This window comes from Macrotis lagotis, chromosome 1 (genome assembly GCF_037893015.1).
Source record: "Macrotis lagotis isolate mMagLag1 chromosome 1, bilby.v1.9.chrom.fasta, whole genome shotgun sequence".
In the NCBI taxonomy this organism is placed as follows: domain Eukaryota; kingdom Metazoa; phylum Chordata; class Mammalia; order Peramelemorphia; family Peramelidae; genus Macrotis; species Macrotis lagotis.
Window position 1 is genome coordinate 473551886 of NC_133658.1, and position 21487 is coordinate 473573372.

The 21487-nt window shown below is 36.1% G+C and overlaps 1 pseudogene; it reads left to right on the top strand.

Annotated features, from left to right (window-relative positions):
- Positions 1 to 389: 389 nt before the first annotated feature.
- Positions 390 to 2238, top strand: LOC141519900 (ornithine decarboxylase pseudogene; annotated as a pseudogene).
- Positions 2239 to 21487: the final 19249 nt, after the last annotated feature.

Below are 21487 nucleotides of genomic sequence, written 5' to 3' on the forward strand. Positions count from 1 at the left end.
CAGAAGTGGGGGGGAGTGTCCAGTGTCAGGGAGAAAAGGGCAGGGAGGGCCGTGTGGGGTTAGTGGTTATTTGGTTATCTTAAGTCCAGGGTACAAAGTTCTGACATTCTGGGGCCAGTAAGCAGGGAAGAGAGACGCATCATGACCTATGGGTAAAAGAATTAGGGGTGGGGTGGGGATAAGTGCCCATCGAGGGCTGACTTATGCTTCAGGGGTGATCAGCAGGAATAGCATAGTAACAAGGAATTGGTGAAGAGACAAGTGTCGGTCAGACCCCTTTGGCCTCCTCCGCCGCCACCAGCTCCTCTGCCACCAGCTCTCGTGCCACCCCTTGGGCCGGTGGCTTGGTGTGATTTCCCTAGCCAGCCGGGAGGCGGCCAAACGGGGGCGGAGGTTGGGGGACCTTCACCTTGAGCGTCTCCATGGGGGCTGCCCGCTCCGTCCATGCCCTTTAAGTGTAACCGCTGCACCGAAGGCACAATCGTAGCCTTAACAGGACTTTTTTGTTTCCTGAAGAACCACCTTTGGTGTACAGCTGGAAATAGCCTGTCTTTAAATTCCATCTATTAGTTTTTCCGTTTTGTTGTACTTTAGAGGAACATCAAGAAACCATGAACAAATTTAGCAATGATGAATTTAACTTCTGTTTCCTTGATGAAGGCTTTACTACTAAGGATATTCTGGACCAGGAAATTAATGAAGTTTCTTCTTCTGATGATAAATATGCCTTCTATGTTGCTGACCTTGGTGACATTCTAAAGAAACATCTGAGATGGTAAAAAGCTCTTCCTCAAGTAATTCCTTTTATGCTGTTAAATGTCATGACAGCAAAGCTATAGTGAAGACACTTGCTACTATTGGAGCAGGTTTTGATTGTGCTAGCAAGACTGAAATACAAATAGTACAAAGTGTTGGGGTGCCTCCAGAGAGGATAATCTATGCAAATCCATGCAAACAAGTGTCACAAATTAAGTATGTGGCCAACAATGGAGTGCAAATGATGACTTTGTGAAGTAGAGCTAATGAAAGTTGCCAGTTCCCATCCAAAGGCAAAGCTGGTTTTGACGATTGCCACTGATGACTCCAAAGCCATCTGTCAGCTAAGTGTTAAATTTGGTGCCACTCTCAAAACTAGTAGGCTACTCCTTGAGCGAGCAAAGGAGCTGAATATTGATGTTATTGGAGTCAGTTTCCATGTGGGAAGTGGTTGTACCGATACAGAAATGTATGTCCAAGCAGTTTCTGATGCCCGATGTGTCTTTGACATGGGGGTGAAATTTGGTTTCAACATGTATCTTCTTGATATTGGTGGTGGCTTTCCTGACTCTGAAGATGCAAAGCTTAAGTTTGAAGAGATCACAAGTGTAATCAATCCAGCATTGGACAAGTATTTTCCTTCTGACTCTAGAGTGAGAATCATAGCTGAACCAGGCAGATACTATGTTGCATCAGCTTTCACACTTGCAGTTAACATCATTGCCAAAAAAACTTGTATTAAAGGAACAGACAGGTTCTGATGATGAAGATGAGACAAATGACCCAACTTTTATGTACTATGTAAATGATGGAGTATACGAATCATTTAATCTCATCCTGTTTGATCATGCACATGTTAAACCTATTCTACAAAAGAGACCCAAACCAGATGAGAAGTATTACTCCACTAGCATATAGCGACCAACATGTGATGGCCTTGATCGAATTGTTGAACGCTGTGATTTGCCAGAAATACATGTGGGAGATTGGATGCTATTTGAAAACATGGGTGCTTATACTGTTGCTGCTGCTTCTACTTTCAATGGATTCCAGAGACCTACTTTCTATTATGTGATGTCTGGGCCAGCATGGCAATGCATGCAACAAATCAAGACCCAAGGTTTTCCAGCAGAAGTAGAGGATCAGGATATCAACACTTTGCCATTATCTTGTGCTTGGGAAAGTGGAATGGAACATCACTCAACAACTTGTATTTCAGCTAGTATTAATGTATAGATGCTGTTTGTAGGCATTAATTGCAAGTTTAGCTTGTATTAGAGCATTTTGGGGAACAATTAACTTAATTCCTGCTAGAGTTTTTAAATGTTTTAAAAATAGGTTCGGCACAAATGCAACAATATGGAAGACTTAGAGATGGGGTCACACTTATCTGTGTTCCTATGGAAACTATTTGAATATTTGTTTTATATGGATTTTTATTCACTTTTCAAATATGCTTCTAAAGATTACCCCTCAACTGCTAAGCAAGCATTTGTAGCTTGTACAATGGCAGAATGGGATTGAGTTTAGTATTGTGACTTGTTTTAAAATTTAAAAAAAGTATATTGAAATAATTAGGTATTGGGAAATTCTTATGGTCATTCAAAACTGATTTGCATATAATGCCATTAAGACAAGTAACCATAAATACATAGAGTGAATTCAATTTCTACAATTGAAGATTTCAGCCAAGTTTTTATCTAGTTGACAGGTAGGGGGTAGTGGAGGTGAACTCCCATTTTAATGGCTCTGTCAAGATCCAAGGCATTTCTATTTACTATTTTAAGATCCTGTACTTAAGAAGCAAAAGATGTCAGAATGAGTTCAGTTTGTCTTGCCTTTCTTTAAATAATGGCTAGGTAAGAAGGCTCTCAGGTGGAAGGTTAAAGTAAAAGGACTGCAACATTGAGATGCTTTTATAAAATGTTAAGCCTTTTCTGCTGCCAAACAGTCATTACTAATTATAAAGGTCAAAATGACCTACGCCAATTGACTGTTATCTAATAGCTATTTAATGTCCTTGCACACTTATTTTTGAGGTAATGGGACATCTTTGTTTAGCTATTAAGAGTCAGAGCAGAAAGATGCATGGTGACTTATGTCATTGCCTGCTTAGACCTTAAATTATCTTTTCCCCTTCTTCATTCTCCCTATCTTTGCTACTGGGACAAGGTACAGTTGCAAATTGAATTGGGAATGTAAAATGTTTGTCAATAGTGACAACTCATATTAATTCTTTTTGGTGTTTGTAGGTGTTTACCCTTAATTGCATCTTATTTATTTATAGCTCTTCATTTTTAATGGAGAACTAACTCGACTTTCTCTACACAAGAATCTAAAATCAGTTTCCAAAATCATGACTTGGACCCATAAAGACAAAACCTACTAGCAAAATTAGTCTTTAATGTTGGTGAATTAACCACAATTCATGTAGTACTTTAAGGCTTACAAAAACACTTCCCCACAACTTTGTGAAAGTATATAAAAGGTAGCAAATAGAAAGAAACTGAATTTATTTCCTTATCTACCAGTCTTCCCTGAAATAATTCCTAAACTCTTGACCCACCACTCTTTGTAGGTCTGCCACTTAGCAGAGTTAATAAGATGTTCATAATGCAAAGCATTGTCGATATATTAGAATCTGAGCAGAATTTAATAGTGTTGTTGAAAGCCTGGTAAGTGAGGAAGCAGAAGATACAATGCAGCCAAGCTATCATTTGGTGCCCCTACAACAATAAACAAAAGTATCAGAACCTAGGTAGGCATATCCATTTTGACTCCTACTTGAGTGTATTAGCACAAATCTTAAATTCAAAGGTACAAATATTGACTGACTTGGAATTTATCTTCCTAAGTAGGCCATAAACTAACTTAAATTTGGGAAACCTAAGCTATTGGGCTCCCATCTGCACAATAATCCAATTGAGGCAACGGTTTGGTTTAAATATACTTCTATCTCTTACGCATTTGCTCCACAGTAAATTCCCACTTGTGGATCTTATCTTGAGGGAGAGGAAACCATTTAAGAAATAAAAGTTTTTTTTTAAAAAAAGGGAGACAAGTGTCCTCTAGGTTTAAAATCCATTGCTCTTTTTGCCAAGCTGAGGAGCTTGTTCTCGAGTGCTGTGGGAGGTTGGAGGAATCACCTCCTCCCCCTCCGTCCTCTGCGTCTTGGGTATCATGAGGGCTGCAACGTGGGGCCTCATCTCGAGAAGCGGGTCGGATAAGACAGTCGAGAATCCATATCAGGGCAGTGCAATCTGTGGGAAAAACACAAGCACACCCTCTCTCTTGTGTTAGGGTGGGGGAGGAAGGGAAGGAGGCAAGGACCAAGGCTAGGACTTGCAATTCTGCCCATTGCACAGACTGAGTGTGAGGGCTGCTGTGAGTGAATACAATAGATCCATCACTGTAGATTACATAGCCCTGGTGCTTTCTGTTTGTGTCTGTAAAGGCTACATAAACCTGCAGAACGGGTCAGGGGGATGGTAATGAGAAGGGGAGCATACTGACAGGGAGTGCTGAAATCCCCTTGAGGAGAGGGGAGGGTGGGCAATGGTTATCAATAGACCCAGCAAAGATCTCTCATCTGCCAGGCATCCGTGAAGTCATTAGTAGCTGCTGAGGGGGTGGGGGAAGCATCTTGATGCTTCAGGCCCCAGGGGTTATCATCAATGGGCTTGTCAGGGATTTTAATGTGTGTCCAGGGTGGCCCTGAGGGGGTAGTGTTGGGGGGAGGTGGATCCAGTCGTCTCCCCAAGGCAACTCAGGGTAGAGAGGAGGAGGCTTTGGGGGTATGGTTTGTTTGGCGGGGGATCCGGGGAGGGGGGCGGCTCAGGAGGAGGGGGGAGAGTAGATTTCTCATCAGTTTGAGTGCCCTCATCGCAGACCTCAGTGAGGTGGCATGGGCTCTCTGCCCTGGCCTTTTCTGCATCTAAAGCTGCCTGTAAAATATCTTGAGGTTTTTCCTCTCTCCCTGAAAGGCAGGCATGTATTGCAGTGACAATAGGATAGAAGGGCAGCGGGGGAGAAAAGTCACCACGGACCTCAGCTCTGCTGGCAAGTGTCAAAACATGCCCCCAATATCAGGATCCAGGATGTGGCCACCTTCAATCCAGGGGGCCAAAGCCCAAACCGCCTGGAGTGTTATCTTAAATTCTTTTTCAGAGCATTTCAGGCGACAGGAACTTAGGAGGTGTTTAAGAACCCATACTTGGGTATCTTGGGAAGAAGGGGGAAGATTTCCCATTATGTTAAGGGACTACAGGGGGCTCTAGAAGCCTTGGGGTCGCTGGGGCGAGGGGACCGCCAGAGACCGGTCGATATGGGGCACTTACCTTGACCTGCAAGGATGAGTGCTAATTCTTAAGCGTCCTTCAGAATTTTTTTTGGGGGGGTCCTGGGTTTCTGCACCATTTGTTGTGGCTTGCTTCGGCTTGGGGCCCACAGTAACGACCTCCTTCCCAGAGGGGAGCTGAGAATAAGGAGTCAAGCCACCACTGCCTTATGCCTCCAGCTCAATTTTATTACTGCTTAGTTATTACATATATATTGTTAGGTCTTCTGAGGTAGAACAAAGAAGAATTGAGGGAATGGGGGAGCACAAGCTGTGTGTACAAGCAACGTCTTGCATTAGAGGATAAGGGGGTACATTACAGGGAGGTGGTAAAACACAGCTGTGTCTTGTGCCCTTTGTCTGTGGGGCAGAATGTCCAGCTCCCAAGGACTCTGACGCACCTTATCTCTCAGGGCGGCATGCCAGCTCCTGAGACTGTCCAGGTGGCCATCTGTTAGAATAGCCTGTGTTCCCACAAGACTCCAGGTGCAACAGACCAGCATCTAATAGAACTCTGTTTTCAAGAGATCAGAAGTGAACAAGTCTAAAGGGAAAAGCATGGTAATATCATTAGAAAATGTCAACAAGCCCTATAGTGTCAGATATATACATACTACTCCATGTAAGTTTCCTGCCCACAAGCTATGTCTACACATGTGATCCATTTCTGGCTACACTTGTAAACTATGTGTGTACTTCTCTATGTGTCTTATATATCAAATGATTATTTAGACTATTTGTGTCTGATCTATGGTAGAACTTTCTGAGTTCATAGTCATATGATTAACCATAGCCAAACCCCCTGTATATTGACCCTGACATCATGATATCATTTTGGTTTTCTTCAGGCACAAAGGACAAATAGCAGCCACAACAATAAATATCTTCTCTGTTCATGCTCCCCACAAATGATGTATGCTCTGTGGAAGAATCTGCTCCAGGTGTTTTGAAAGAAATGTTTTAGCTATGCTTGATAAGACAGAGTAGTAAATGATGATACTGATATATTGTTTGATAATTTCAAAGACTCCATTTTATGGACTAAGAACTTACTATTTGTCAAAAACTGCAGAGAAAATTGGAAAATCACATGGAAGCAATTTGACATAGATCAACATCTCACATCCTATACCAAGGTAAGGTTAAGATGAACACAGGATTTAGACAAAAGGGTGATGGCATATGCCAATTAGAAGAGCAAGTAATTATTTGTCAGATCTATGGAGAGAACAAGAAATTATAACCAAAGAAGAGATAGAGCTCATTATGAAATGAAAAATGAATAACTTTGATTACATTAAATTAAAAAGATTTTGCACAGTACGACCAAATACAACCAAGATTAAATGGAAAGCAGAGAAGCTGGGAATCAAGTTTTAGACAATGGTTTTGATAAAGGACTCATTTCTAAAATATAGGGATCTGAGTCAAATTTATAAGAATACAAGTTACTTCCCAAATTTTAAATGCTAAAAAGATGTGAACAGTTTTCAGATGAACAAATTCAGGCTATCTATACTTGTATAAAAATTATCTAAGTCACTATTAATTAATGAAATGTGAATTAAAACATCTCTGATGTACCACCTCACACCTATCAGATTGGCTAATATAAAAGAAAAAGAAAATGATCAATGTTGGAAGTAATATGGGAAAATTGGGACTAATGTATTTTTTGGTATAGTTGTGATATGATCCAACCATTGTGGAGAACAATTTGGAACTATGCCCAAGGGGAAATAAAGCTATTCATACACTTTGATTCACCGACGTACTAGGTCTGTATCCCAAAGAGATCACAAACGGGGAAAAAAGTCCCACATGAACAAGAATATTCATAGTAGCTGTTTTTGTGGTGGTAAAGGACTAGAAATTGAGGGGTTGTCCATCAATTGAGGAATGTCTGAAGAAATTGTGTTATATGAATGTAATGGAATATTATTACTCTATTAGAAATGATGAGTAGGCAGATTTCAGAAAAACTGGAAAGACTTACATGAATTGACATCATTGAGTGATGGAAGCAGAACCAGGAGAACACTGTACACTTTAATAGCAACATTATGATAGGCACCCACGATGGGCTTAGCTCTTAAGAATACAGTGATCATGGATAATTCCAAAAGATTTGCAATGGAAAAAACCACATCCAGAATGAATTATGGATTCTAAATGTAGATAAAAGCATATTATTTTCACTCTTTTAAATTTTTTCATTTATTCCATCTCATGGTTTTTCCCTTTTTGTTCTGATTCTTCTTTCATAGCATGACTAATATGGAAATATGTATTCATGTGTACATTGTAAATGTAGAAGCTCTATCAGATAACTCATCATCCTGGGGTGGGTGGGAGGGAAAAAACTTTACATGAGTGAATTTTGAAAATTATCTTTAAATATAATTGGAAAAAAATAAATAAGATTTTTTTGCTACTTTGTTCATTTTGTTAATTTTTTCTTTTAAATAATCAGAATGTCTGACTGAACAATAGTTGTTCATCCTTTGGTCTCAAAGAGGACAAATGAATCATAAGGGTAATGTCTTGGCCTACATGTGAATTAATTTAAGTGAGTCAGAGCCTTACAAGGTCATCAGCCTCACTTTATTTTCCAGTCACTGAAATTCATTTATTAGAAAAAAGTCAAGTTGATTGGTGATGACCCAGGATGCATTGAATGACCTTGGTCTTCATAAATTTAATTCTTTCTCAGATCTGTCTATTAATGGTGGAGGTTCATGAGCTATAATTTTGAGTGGATACAGATATATAGGGGAAAATCCACATTAGCTATACTCTTGGGGATTTCTTAGTTGTACTGCTTGATACAATAATAAAAATAATTTGAGTTATTAGTTAAGTACTTTTTCCCTGAATTTTTGTCAAATAGGCTCAATCACACCTTTTGCTGTGTGGTTCCTACTGCCAGTGCTGCTATTAAGCACAGCAGACTGCTAAAGAGGAAGTTATGTAATGAAAAAAACACAAAAAAAATTTTCACATTTACTCTTTAAAATCAGGGGCATATGGGAGGACAGAAAATATGCACATAATTATGGTATTCATAGTAATGCATTGTTCATAGAAAAGAAGACAAGATATATTCATTAAAATCTTTGACTGCTCTTGATATAGGCTTCATGTAAGCAAAACAATCATTAATTCAGTGAGAATTTTGCCAGTATAAGCACTGTAAAATTGGATGCTTTGAGTTGGGTTAATTGCTTCAGTTCTAGGGTGGAGTACCATTAAATCTTTCGCTTTCTACCAAGAGCACACTAAAGCCCTTCCCACATATCTAAGGCATGAATCATTGCTGGAACAGAAATTCCAATAAACTTACCAGGAAAGTAATAGACAAGATGAATTACACTTTAACACAGTCAGTGGTTGTCAGATTTTTATTTTATTTTCATGGCTGTAACCATGGTTTCTTATAAAATAAGTGAGTATAAAAGAAAGTCATAACAAGAAGTATTGCAGTCAATATGGGATCACCTTCCATAATATTTTTTGAAAATTTATTATGTTGTTATGTTTATGGACAATAATATGCCACATGTGTCATAAATTTTGAAACTTTTAAAATAAAATCCATATAAAAAACAAGATATCCAGCTATCCAATGATGATAAAAAAAGATCAAACAGATAGAAAAGAACCCAGTGATAAAAATGATAGATTGTCCACATGGAGGAAAAATGAATAAAGGCTGCATGTCTCTATGTGTAGAGATAGTTATCTTTAGTTGAACAAAGATCCTAGCATAGAATATGAAATTTAATGGGAAAATGTTTGCAATGTATGTAAACAATAACTTTATGGTGTTAACAGGTGATACCTCAAATTATGCAATTTATGTGTTCTAAAACATTTCAAGTAAATGACATATATTCAATGCACTACTTTTCAGAGGGAATTGCAGTACAGAAATGTGTTGATTTTGGTCATAGGATGTTGGAAACTTTCCAGAATATCCAATAGGGCAATACATCCAAGGAAAATAATTTCAGAGTTGGAAGGAACTGTGTTGTCTACCCTATACTCAAACAGAAATAACCCATCTAATTCTGTCAAAGGGCCAACCAAACACCAGCTACTTTGAAATAGCTCTAAATCTTAGGAATCTTTCTTTCACAATAGCTCTCTGCAACTTTCATTGGTTGCACCCTTTTGTACCCTCTGGTGTTCAGTTCCTCAAGGAAAATCCTTCAACACCAGCAATCATGATTTGTTTTAAATCTCTCTTCTCCAAGCTAAATATCCTCAATACCCTAGTATGTCATGATCTGTAGGGCACTCATCATCCTAGGAATAGTCTATAGCTTTCCCCTAAGATAATTATCACTTCCCTAAACACCAACACATGCACCTTCTCAGCAGATGTCCGTACTCATACGCTATGGAGAAAATTAAGGTTAGTCTCTCTGAGTTCCCTCTTTTCTCCTCATATTGCTCTGTCCCATCTCCAATTATTTATATCAATCACTAAGGAAGAAATGAACCTTCATTTCACTATTATGAGCTTTCATAACTTTGGTAGCATTCTATCCATCTATCTCTTCTGTATATTATCCTGACATACTCTCTTGATTATCTTCAGTTTCTCCCTATATACTGATTCATTATATACAGATTTTTTTCTGAATCACCCATCCTTTTAATACATTTTTTTCACCACAGTCTCCTCTTCTCTTTTAATCAATCAGTCCATCAGCAAGCATTCATTAAGCACTTACTAATTCCTAAATATCGTCCTATATGTGGAAGATGCAAAGAAAGGTTCCTATCTCAACTTTCATTAATTATTACCTAAATAATTGACCATCAAACTGCTCTTTCTCCAACATCTTCACCTTTAAGTTATTTTTCACACTTCTCCCAGATCTGATCATGTTATTCCATGGCTCACAATCTTCCAATAACTGCTGAATAAAGTCCAATTTCCTTAAACAAGCATTTAAAACCCTTCAAAACCTGATACTCTACTACTTTTGAAGGCTTTTTTTGACATTTGCCTACACCATGAAGTCTGTATTTCAGTCCAAAGTTAACTACTCATCATTCTTTAATTTTAGTCATGTTCTCTCAAAACTCTATTCATTTGCACATGTTCTATGTGCCTTCAATAGATAGCACTTTCTAATAGATCTTTTTGAAATGGCAAAGAATTGGAAACTAAAGGGATGTCCATCAATTGAGGACTGGTTTAAACAAATTATGGTATATTAATATTATGGAACTATTGTTCTATAAGAAATCATAAATTGTCAGAGTCTAGAGAAGCATGGAATGAATTACAGGATCTGATGCTGAGCGAAGGAAGCAGAACCAAGAGAACAATGTACACATTAGTAACATTCACTTTTTAAAAAATATCTTTTATGTATTTCTTTCCCTTAGTCCTAATTCCTCAAACAGAAAATGGCTAATCTGTAAACTTGTTTAACACAAATGTGTATATACAATATTGACTTGACTGTTCGATGCTGAAGGGAGAGGGGTGGGAAGGGAGTTGGAAAGAAATTTTGTAACTTAAAAATATGCATATGCATATGGGTGAATGTTGATAAAATTTCATAACATGTATTTGGAAAAACAAAATATCAATTTAAAAAAAAGAGAGGTACCACTTTCCTTCCAGAAACACATGCATACATACAGACACACATGCAAACACAAATTGCTATTCCTTTAAAAGATGCCATCTCTTCTTCATATAATATTTAGTTTGTCACTCTCTTACTTTATTATTTTCTAGTTCACATCTTTATGATTTATATGTCATAGAATCACTATTAGAGTATAAATTGCACAAAAGCAAGAATATATCACTAATCTTTTTATTTATACTCTTTCTTCTTTACTCTATACTAAAATTGAAAATAGTGTGTTACTTTAAGTACTAAATAATGTTTATTTTTGCTTTACTCCCTGGATTTACTTAAAAATGAATGTTTCTATAAAGTTTATTCGAATAAGTAATTCTAAATAAGGTCATGTGGATTAAATAAATTGATCTGCCACAGGTCTAAGATACTTCTCCAGACTCTCTCTAATTACTGTCTGGCCATTATAAAGAGGTTTATCAGTCCTTCTGTGTGAAATGTCATTTGCTTCACAAGCTGTTAATAGTTAAAATGGATTATAATGGGGCAGCTGGGTGATGCAGTGTATAAAATAGACTATGATTCTTCAGATACTGTAGCCAATAAAGCAGTTTAGGATTGGCCTTGATATGGGGCATTAATAAGTCTAAAAGAAACATGATTATAGTCAATGGTCAATATTTGTCATTTGACTAAAGTTGCAAGCTGAAATTTTGGTAATTTTCTTCAGCCTTCATCAAATCCATTTTCCTGAAAAGTTATTCAACTTTTGGCTTTTCTTACTTATGGCTCTCTTCCCATCTATCTGCCCCACTCTTAACAAAAAATTTCTTTGTTTCTTTTTTTTTTTCCTTGACCTTTTGCTCCTCATACTTTATGGTTATTTGCCACCTCAGTCCTGGGACCTCTTTTTCTTTTTACACTCTTTCATGTAGTATCTGCATCTATTCCAATGTATTCATTTTCAAAACCCACACCCCCAAATTCCTGCTATATATTTCTACATTAATATCTCACTAACACTTTAAACTCAGAATTTTCCATATTGAACTTATCATGTATTCCCCTAAGCCAGACTTTCATCCAACCTTATTTCTTTTGAAAGTATTTAATCCATACAAATTTATCTTATACTTTTCCCAGTTCCTCATACATTATATCAAATCTTCAGTCATCTTGTATTTACATATTTGCACATCTTACAAAATTATTATGTATTACATATTTAATGTCTACATATTGTAAAATTGTTACAGATTACATATGTAATATGTACATATTACAAAGTTATCTTTATAGCAATTAAGACTTAATGCAGTATACATTGTTGTACTTTGCTAATACAATAATAAATACACAAATTAATCTGAATATTTAATACCAAACCAATCAGATTTTTCATTTTTTGTTGTTGAGTCATTTCTTCATGGCCCCATTTGGGATTTTCTTAACAAAAGTACTGGAGAAGTTTGTTATTTTCTTTTCTAGCTCATTTTACAGATGAGAAACTAAGGGAAATAGGGTTAAGTGATTTTCCCAGAGTCACACACCTAATAAGTGTCAGATGTCAGATTTGCTCTTACTCTCTCTTGACTCCATGATTGGTGCTCTATTCATTGTACCACCTAGTTGTTCTAGCAAAAAAACTCAGAAAGGATTATTTGTAAAACTAAACAAAAATGTAACGAGTTAGCTATAGAAATAAAAGGTCAAGAATCTCATGGGAAATACCAAGGGGGGCGGGAAGCAAGAAAGAAGAAAAGTCCTTCAACTTCAGTTCTCAAACCATACTAAAAAGAGTAAAAATCAAAACAACAAAGACTAGACAAAAATAGAAAAGTTGATCAATAGGACAAATTAGATAAATGAGATACAGAAGCACTAGAATACAGTAACATAGATTTTGATAAACAAAGACATCAATTGTTTGATTAAGACTGTCAAAACGGGGCAGATACGTGGCATAGTGGATAAAGCACCAGCCCTGGAGTCAGGAGTACCTGGGTTCAAATCCGGTCTCAGACACTTAATAATTACCTAGCTGTGTGGCCTTAGGCAAGCCACTTAACCACTTAACCCTGTTTGCCTTGCAAAAAAAAAAAACCTTAAAAAAAAGACTGTCAAAACTGGGAAGTAATCTGGCAGAAATTATGTTTAGATACATGTTATACTATATGCCACAATCAGTTGCAAATATGTAAATGATCTACATATTTAAGTTTTTGTGATGAACAAATTAGAGGAAATACAAATGGAAACATTTTGCAACTATAAATTGGAGAAGGATTACTAATTCAACAAATGATGAAGATGATTATAATAGAGAAATAGATAATTTTGATTATATAAAGTTGAATTGTTTTTATTTTCAATACAAACAGAATGAATGTAGTCAGAATTGGAAAGGAAACCATGGGAGAAAAACAGTATCTACAGAAAATTCAGATAAAGGTTCTGATATACAAGGTATACAGGGAATAGATAGAAATATATCATAAAAAATCAAATAAATATGAATAAGCACTCCTCAAAAGGAAAAAAAGTTGAGTAATTAATAATGGGAAAATGTACCATGTCATTACTGATAAAAAAATGTAAATTGAAACAACTCTTGGCCTCTACTCATTGAGTTCATAAAGATGACAAAAAAAGGAAACATCAATTTCTGGAAAATTAGGTATTACAGGGATACTAATGTTAGCAGAGTTATGAATTTATCCAACTTTTCTTAAAAGTAATTTGGAAATCCCTCTGCCATTCAAAGAAAAAGGGATTCATATGCAAAAAATATTTACAGTATTGCTTTTTGTTTGATGCAGAAATTGAAAAAAAGTCAGTGTCCATAACTTGGAGAATGGCAAATTTTGCAGTATGAATAAAAGGTATATTATTATAAAATTTTGTTGGTTTTGTTGTTGCTTAATTGTTCAGTCCTTTCTGTTCCTTCATGACTCCATGGAATATAGTATACCAGGTTTTGTTATATAGTCTACTATCTCATGAAGTCTGTCCAAGTTCATGTTCTCTGTTAACATGATACTTTCTAACCATCTTATCTCCCATCTGTCCACTTTTCTTTTTGCTTTTAATCTATCCTAGCCTCAGAGTCTTTTCTAATGAGTCCCATCTTCTCATTATGTATCCAAAATATTTATTTAAGTTTCAGTATTTCACATTCCAAGAAATAGCTTGAATGATTAAACTTTTACTGATTTGATCTCCTTGTTGTACAAGGGACTCTTGAAAATATTTTCCAGCATCAGAATTCAAAAGGATCAATTTTAAATTGCTCAGTTTCCTGTATAATCAAACTCTAATAGTCTAATATTGCTACTGGAAAAATATGTTTCACTATATGGATGGAACAATCTGCCCACTTTTTTGGGCAAGGTAAGGTTTCTGATTTTTAGTATAGCATACAGATTTGCCTTTAGATCCTTTGCCTACAGATCTTTCCAAGGATCAAGCAACTTTTTATTTCATGACTGCAGCCAACATCTGCAGGTATCTTTGAGCCCAAGAATATAAAATCTGACATCTTTTTCATTTCTTCTTCGCCTTTTTGCTAGGAAGTAATGGGATCAGTTGCCAAGATCTTAGTAATTTTTTAATTAATGTTAAGCTTCAAGCCATCTTCTACACATCAGGATAATATCATATGCATATCTGAGATGGTTAATATATTCCCCAGCAACCAGTTTTTGCTCTAAAAATCTGGCATTTCACATAATGTACCAGGCATATAAGTTAAATAAATAAAGTGGCAATATATAGTATTCTCATATTCCTTTTATAAGCTTAAACCAATAAATTGTTCTATATTTGATTTCAATTGTTGCTTCTTGGTCTGTATAAATGTTCCTTAGGAGCTAGGTAAAATGATTTGGTATTCCTCTCTTTGAGGTCTTGCCATTTGTTGTTGTGATTCAAACAGTCAATGGATTTAGTGTAGTCATTGAAATAGAAGTAAATCTTTCTGGAACTCCTTTGCTTTCTCCATAATATAGTGAATGTTCATAATTTGGTCTCTAGTTCTTCTGACTCTCTGAAATCCAGCCTACTCTTCTGGTAGTTCTCAGTTTACATGTTGTTTAAACCTAGCTTGCAGAATCTAAAGTATAACCTTCTGGCAAGTGAAATGAGCATAATCATTTGGTAATTTAAATATTCCTTGGCATTTCCATTCCTTAGGATCTGGATATAAACTTTTGCAATACAATGGCTAATCTTGAATTTTCCAAATTTGGAGGCATATTGAGTTCAGTACTTTAAAAGTATCATCTTTTTAGGATTTTAAATAGCTCAGTTGGATTTCCACTTTCAATAGTCTTACTGTTAGCAATGCTTCCTAAGGCTCACTTGCCTTCATTCTACATTCATATCTCACTCCAAATCAATAACTACACAATTATAGTTATCAGTGATGTTAATATTTTTTATAATTCTTTATTTCTTGTCTTCTGGTTTTTTAAGTCCTTACCATTTTTTGAAAAAAAAATTCCCTTGATATCTCTATTTCTCTCTTTTTAAAATTTATTTATTTTATTTTTAAATTCCTCCCAGCTACATACAAAAGTAAAGGTCAATATTTAGTTCCAGTAACCAGAGTTCAAAATTCTTTCTCTTCCTCCCACCCTGCTGCCCCATTGAGAAAACAAGTTACAAAAATATAGGCTAAAAGTATGTCATGAAAAACATTATGATAATAATATTACTACAAATATCATATTGTAAAGGTAAACACATCCTTCCTTTATGTGTGTGCACACACACACACACATATTCACACAAACACACACAGAAGCCTCAAGAAAAATAAAATGGAAAAAAAAGTATGCTTCCATCTGTATTCAGACACATCAGTTCTATCTTTAGGATGTATAGCATTCTTTATCTTAACTCCCTTAACTCAACATTCTACAAATATTGATTCAACATGTTCCCCCACAATGGCTATTGCTGGCTGTATTTCCCTCCTATTCCTCCACTCCCATTTATTCTATTCTCTTTCTTCTGTTCCCCTGTCCTTCCTTTAAAGTGTATTGTATCTAACCACCTTTCTCACAATCTTTCCTCTTTTCTAAAACCTACACCTCCCTATTGCCTCCTTTCTCCCATTCTCTTCCTTTCCTATGTTTCTCAAGGATAAAATAGATTTCTAAAACCATCTCTGAGTCACTTCTGATGAGAGTAAGACTCACTCATTTCTTCTCATCTTCCTCTCTTTAACTCCACTGCAAAAGCTTTCTCTTGCCTATTTTATGTGAAATACCTTATCCCATTTCTACCTCTCCTTTCCCCTTCTTCCTGTACATTCCTTTCTCCCCATTAATTCCATCTTTTTAATAACTTATAACTTCAAATTCAACTCCCTCCTGTGCCTTGTCTATATATGTTCCTTCTAACAGCTCTAATAAATTAGAAGGGGCAGCTAGGTAGTGCAATGGATAGAGCACTGGCCCTGGAATGAGGAGAAGCTGAGTTCAAATTCAACCTAAGATGAAATAATTTAATAATTTCCTAACTGTATGACCTTGGACAAATCACTTGACCTCATTGGCTTAAATAAATAAAAAAAATTAAAAACAATATAATAATCTAATAAATGAGAAAATTCATATGAGTTATCAGTATCATCCACAGGAATACAAGCAGTTCAACATCATAAATTCCCTCATGATATACCCTTACTGTCCACACCCTCTCTGCTTCCCTGAGTCCTCCACTTCAATATCAAACTTTATATTCAACATTGGCCATTCCATAAGGAAATTCTGAAAGGTCTTTATTTCATTGAATATCCATCTTTTCCTCTGAAAGAGTATGCTCAGTTTTGCTGGGTAGTTGATTCTCAGTTATAATCCAAACTCTTTTGTCTTCCAGAATATCATATAGCCAGCTTTACAACCCTTTATTGTAGAAGCTGTTAACTCTTGTGTTATCCTGACTGTAGCTCCCTGATATTTGAATTGTTTCTTTCTGACTGCTTAGATTTCCTCCTTGACTTAGGAGTTCTGAAATTTAGCTACAATATTCCTTAAAGATTTTATTTTGAGATTTTTCAGGAGGTGATCGGTGATTTTTTTCAATTTCTATTTTACTCACTGGTTGTAGGATATCAGGGAAGTTTTCCTGTAGAATTTCTTGAAAAATGAAATTTAAGCTTTTTTTTTTTGGTCATAACTTTCAAGTAGTCCAATATTTTTAAATTATCTCTTCTGGATCTGTTTTCCAAGTCATTTGTTTTTCCAATGAAGATATTTCACATTTTCCTCTAATTTTTCATTCTTTGGATTTTTTTTGTTTCTCAATTTTTCACAAAGTCATCAGCTTTCCTCTCCATTCCACATTTTAAGGAATTATTTTCTTCAGAGAGTTTTTGTATCTCTTTTTCCATCTGGCCAATTCTGATTTTTAAGGCATTATTCTTCTCATTAACCTTTTGGACTACTTTTTCCATTTGAACCAAACTGCTTTTTATGATGTAACTTTCTTCAGCATTTTTTGGTATCTCATTTTTCAAGCTGCTGACTTGGTTTTCATGATTTTCCAGTATCACTATCATCTAACTTCCCAATTTTTCCTCTGCTTCCTTATTTAATTTTCAAAATCTTTTTTGAGCTTTTCCATATTTTGAGACCAGTTTGTATTTTTTTTTTGGAGACTTTGCATTCAGAAGTTTTGACTTTGCTATGTTCTGAGTGTGTATTTTGATTCTCCATAAGACAAAGTTTTTGTCTATGGCTAGATTTTTTCTTCTGTTGTTTGCTCATTTCCCCAGCCTACAACTTGCTTTTAACTTTTTGTTAACTTCCCCTCCCCCTCAGGAAACCTGCAAGTTTTCAATTCCTCCAAGGCCTTATGAGAGGCTATGGCTGCCCTTCTGGTCTGTTCTCCAGTCAGTGGTTGACCACAAACACTCCTTTCTTCCCTGTAACTGTGAGGAGAGTCTCTGGTCTACTACAGTCAATGAGCTCTAATGTGTTTCTGCTCCTTTTCCTGAGACTGGGGCTACAGACTGAGACTAGGATCTGAGTGTGGGCAAAGTCATGGAGTCCTGCCTCAAGTATAGCAAAGAGACCTCTGCAATCGCCCAACCCCATTATGTCAGTGGACTGAGCACTCTGGAAACAGCTGCCTGGTGGCTCCCTGCTGTATAACTCACCAGGTCTGCTCCCAGTGCTCTGGGGTCAGGTCTATGTCGGGGTCGGTGCTGAGGTCTGTGCTGGACTGGGCTCCATTCTCACTCTGGTGCAGCAGAATTTAACTACTGACCTTTCAAATAGTTCTGACCAATCCCTGAACAGACAGGTCTGGAGATCACCCCTGATGCCATGGACTCAGGTGCCCCCAGGATCCCAGGTACCCCTGAGATCTGTTGACTCGAGTTAGTTCACTCCCTGGGCTATGCTGCAGTCCCTTTAAAAACAAGGTATTGGGACAGCTAGTGGAACAGTGGATAGAGCACTGGCCCTGGAGTCAGGAGTACCTGAGTTCAAATCCACCCTCAGACATTTAAAAATTACCTAGCTGTGTGGCCTTGGGCAAGCCACTTAACCCCATTTGCCTTGCAAAAACCTAAAAGCAACAACAATAACAAAACAAAACCCAAGGTATTACAGACTCTTCCTGAGAATCATCCAAGTTGTCTTGGACTGGAAAATTGTTTCACTCAGTCTTTTTGGGGTTCTGCCGACTCTAGAATTTTTTAAAGTCATCATTTAAAGGTATTTCAAGTGGTTTGGGAGAGAGTTCACAGAGTTCTTGCCTTTATTCCTCCATCTTGGCTCTGCCTAATGATAACTCTTATTTCTTTGAAGAGATCCCTTGTCTTTTCTATTCTATTGTTTTCTTCTACTTCTTTGCCTTGCTTATTTAGGAAAATTGTTCTCCTTGCTATTCTATGGAATTCTGCATTCAGTAGGGTATATCTTTCCCTTTCTCTTCCCTTTCCCTTTCCTTTTTCCTCAGCTATTTTATAAAGCCTTAATGAAGATTTGCTCTCCTTTTTCGTTGGAATGATTTTTGTTGTTGCCTCCTGTATAATGTTGTGAATCCCTGTCCATACTTCTTCAGTCACTCTTTCTACATGTCTGGTCCTTAAATCATCCATAATTTCTACTTCATATTCATAAGTGATATTATTTAGATTATATTCATAGTTTCTCCTACATGCTTCTATTTAAGGCTGAATTTTGCAATAAGATGATGTTTTGAGCCAAAGTTCGCTCCATGTCTAGTGTTAACTGATTTTTAGAGCTTTTACATTTTTGACTGCAAAATAATTAATCAATTTGATTTCTATATGGACTATCTGGTGAAATCCATTGTAGAATTATCTTTTGGTTTGCTGAAAAGAGTGCTTGTATGAACAGCAAGTTACTTGACAAGCCTCTCTTAGTCTCTAGCCTACTTAATTTTGTATTTCAAGTTCAAAATTGACTGTTATTTCAATTATCTTTGATTTCCACCTTAAACATTACATACCTCTAGAAAGAATATGATATTCTTTGATGTCACATCTGAGTCATCATAGAACTGATCAATTTTGTTCTCTTTGGCATCAGTTGTTGGTGAATAGACATATATTACTGTGATGTTGAACAGGTTGTCTTGGATTTGAACAAATAAGATTTTTGTAATTTTATGAGATGATACCCCAGTATTACTTTTCTCATTCTTTTATTGACTAAGAGGGCTACTTCATTTCTTGCAAGGGACCCAATATGATATAAAATGATAACTGGATTTAAATTCACCCATTCCCATTCATTTTATTTTACTTGACAACCAGGATATTTATATTTACTCTTTCCATCTCCTGTTTAATCACACCCATCTTACCTTCCAGATTCGCAGCAATATTGACCTTTCCAGCATCAGACTTTCTTTTTATCACCTTTTAGTCTTTCAGCACATTCACATCTGAACTATGACCTAGATATTTCCCTAGTACTTGAGCTACTTGTAGTTGTCCTCCATTCTCCCGAAGTAGCAATTTAGACAACTTCCAATCTGAGGGAATCATCTTCTAATGTCATCTCTTTCTTTTTCCATTTTAGTACTGTCTAAGGGATTTTATTAACAAAGATACTGGAGCACTTCGATGTTTCCTTCTCCAAATTCAGAATGATGCAATATGAGTAGTCCAGAGTCATGAGCATATGAAGGGTAAAATGAACAGAACCAGATTAATACTTTATATGACAATAGAGATAATGGATTGCAGGTCCAGAACGAGGCATGCATTTTCAGACACAATCAATGCATGAATTGATTTAGCTTGGATGTTATAATTTGTCAAAAGCAAGGGTTTTGTTGTATGATTCAGAAATTGATGGGGAGTTGATAAATATTTATGTAAAAGACAATAAAAAAGCAATAGATAAGTGTCAACAAAACATTGAAATATACATAGGAATGAAAAGAAGAAAGTTCAGAAAGGGACCCTGTATATGCATTTTCTTTTTTTTTCAGTATATGCATTTTCAAAATTATACACAGACACATGCATACACACACACACATAAAACAGATTGAATTTCTTATAAATTCTTTTTTTTCTCATCTCATATGGAAAGGATCATATTTGGTGATGCTTTCCTGTTCATAGTTTTAAAAGAAATTATTTGTAAAAGAATATGAAGACTGAAAATCCTCTAATGTAGATAATTTTTTCAAGGTTGTTGGCAAGAAAGAGATGAAAAAGTAGCTGAATGAGAGCAAGAGCAGGGGAAGACCTTTTAAAGAGTAGATAGACTAATTCATTTTTAGATATCAGTGAAAGAGAATGTATATTCATCAGAATGAGAGGAAAGAGGAGAAAGACAGAAGACACACATATACACACACACACAGACTGAGACAGAGACAGAGAGAGGATGATACAAACTGTAAGTACATATGCTACAATTATTTTCATGGTGGTCTTTTCCTCATGTGCTTCATGAGTACTTCAAAATGAAAAAATGCCCCATGAAAGGACTGACTTTTTTAATGTCTTTTATCACATGAAAAAACCAAATCTTTGTTTCTTATGAGTTATCTTTACAATTATTAACAATTATTGTATGATTTCATTTGTAGCAAAAGTTTCAACACAAGCATTACTTAGTTCTTCTAGTTGCATATTAAATAAGGTTTTAGACAATTCTCATTTTAAGGTACAAACACTAAATTAAATTTGGAGAATTTTGACCCCTCGTTCTACCACTTCACTTCAATAATTGTGGAAGCAGAAAGGGACCTCACAAATCTTAGGGTCTAAAACAAATTAACCAATATTATTGCCATGCAATTAGTTTATGAAAATAAATTAAAATAATAAAGGAATTCTGGGAGCTGTCTCACCCTTTTAGAAGCTCATTCTGCATGCCAAAGTCCAATCAAATTCCCTGTCAAGAACAGGGCTTTGCTGCAGCCTGGTCCAAATATCCTTTTATCTATTCCCTCAGCAATGAACAGAGAGTAAAGTGACCTTTTTGGTGTAGAGCTATGTTCTGTGCTAAACAGTTCAAATAGTATCAAGTTTTTATCTTTAGAAACTCTAAAATGAGAGTTAACTATTGTCTCATAATATTCCACAGGGATTTAGCCAAACATAATCCAAGCTATGGTTGAATTTACTGTAACACACAAAACCTCTGGCAGAAAGTCAGGTGCTAATAGCTAGAGGTAATATTGCATTTTAAGATAACATCTTCAGTCTCCTTCCCAACCTCTCTACTAGAAACAAAAGAAACCCATATAGGACTGAAGGTCATTTTGTGTTTTTCTTTGTTTCATG